The sequence below is a fragment of the Arachis ipaensis genome, chromosome B01, assembly GCF_000816755.2.
Source record: "Arachis ipaensis cultivar K30076 chromosome B01, Araip1.1, whole genome shotgun sequence".
In the NCBI taxonomy this organism is placed as follows: domain Eukaryota; kingdom Viridiplantae; phylum Streptophyta; class Magnoliopsida; order Fabales; family Fabaceae; genus Arachis; species Arachis ipaensis.
The window spans coordinates 129748529-129750673 of record NC_029785.2 but is presented as its reverse complement, the minus strand read 5'-3'; positions in this window follow the sequence as shown (position 1 = coordinate 129750673).

Sequence of the window (2145 nt, the reverse complement as noted above, 5' to 3'; positions counted from 1 at the left end):
TAACAATGTTTTTTTTTTCCATTTAAATTTGCAACGTATTGACGATTATTTAAATGAATTAGTTAATGTTGTGTACTTTTAACAATTGTATAATTAATACTACTGGTGGTTTATGTTTATATGAAGTTTTAAAGAATTCAGTTGTTTAATATTTGTATGGTCACCATCAAAAGTTGATTGAAGATAATTCTGGTAACTGGGTTATTGGGGTTGGGATTGGTTTAACGCACAAATGAGCATTGGTTATTGTTATAGCACATCAATGCATCCCAAAAATCTTCTATTTACAGGGTATAGAGTTAAAATTTGTGTTAGAATTTGATATACAGAAGCAGTTCTATAGCTGTAGCAGAGAATATAGCAGCGTTCAAATTGAATCACACGCGCATGCAATGTTCAAGGTGAAGACTTGTTGTCTTTGCGTAAAATTGATAGTTGAAAATCATTATACGATTATTTAGTTAAATTTATCTTAAATATAAATTTTATATGAACATTGTATAGGAGTGCACATGGGTCGGGTGAGTCGAATTTGATGTGATACAGACCCGACTCAAAATATCACCGGGTCTATTTATTAGACACGAACCTGATCCTAGATCCGATAAAACCAACACACTTTCGGGTCACAATTATACCGAATGAAAATCGAGTGAAAACCGGGTCGTTAACATTACATTATGTTACATGGTAAAATTCACTTAGAAAAATATAATAAGAACCAACTATTTTTCAAAATTAAAGCATAACCACAATCAATACTAAAACATAACCACAATCAATACTAATATTGTCTAATAACATCAAATTACAAATATTTAAATCAATACAAATAACACAATATTATGCATTAGTTTAAAGTCTTATGTATTTTAAACATAAAACATTAACTTATAGTCTTATAATGACTAATAATACAAAATATTAAGGTTTACAATACTTAAATTTCACATAAGAATAGCCATGATCCATCACTAATAACACAAAATATTAATTGTGTATGATGATCGAGCCACCGGGCCGAATTCGAGTGACCCAAGCTATGGCCCAAACCCAATCCGAAATAATGATCGGGTCTATTTTTGAGATTCTTAACCGACCCTAAATTCAGTAAAATCACATCAAATTAACCCCTAAAGTATTTAGAGTCGAACCGAATCGGTCCATGTGCATCCGTACATCATACAATTTTTCATAATTGATCAATTACATTGCACATTTGGTGAAAGCTGTACTATTGTCTTTTTCTTTATCTAAGTGTGAGATTTTTTTTATATAATATTTTTAATTCAATAAGTTAAGAATTAATCCATTGGATTACACACAAAACTAAATTCCAACTCTCCAGAAATTTGTTTAGGCAAAGGAGTTAGATAACATCTGCACCCATCCAAATTGGTTAGTCAAAGGTGGGATTTTTTTGCCAGAGAAGTGTGACTCTGAGATTCGTGTTTTTTTTTTCTTTTATATCTTCAATAGTTTGGGCCCTTTAAGCAAGTTAGAAGCCCAATCTCAACTATAAATTGGGCTGTTAGGTGCATTTGTTGGACTATTGTTTCTTTCATTTGACGTAAATGCATGGGCATGGTATTTTTAGTGGTTTTTGTTTCACCTAAAACTTTATTTCGGTTTTCTTATTGTAAAATTAATTTTTCGTTCCTTCTTGAAATTTAACTTAATTCTACCCATATGGAGAAGTGGTAATATAATAGCATTATCATGTAAGAAACAAGATAATAAAATAGACAAACAAATAAAATTGGTAACATTTACTTTATCCGAAGGGAGTATAAGTGTATAACTGATTCAAAGGTGCAACAAAATTCAAAGGCATGAACCCTAAACCCTAAGTTTATAACAATTTTATGACAAATATATGGTTCCTTTTACAAATAATTGCAACAGAATAAAATGGGAGAAAATATTTTAAGTTTTGGGAGTACGTTACTATTTTAAATTATGAAATTTTAATTTAAAACGCTGATAAATTTAAACGAAATTAGTTTTATATCTACTAAAGACGATTTTTATATAACAAAAGTATTCAAATATTAATTTTATTCATGTTGTGTAGATTTATTTACATTTTGAATTTTTATGAATAAAAATAATAAATATTTATTTTTCATAAATATATAATTTATT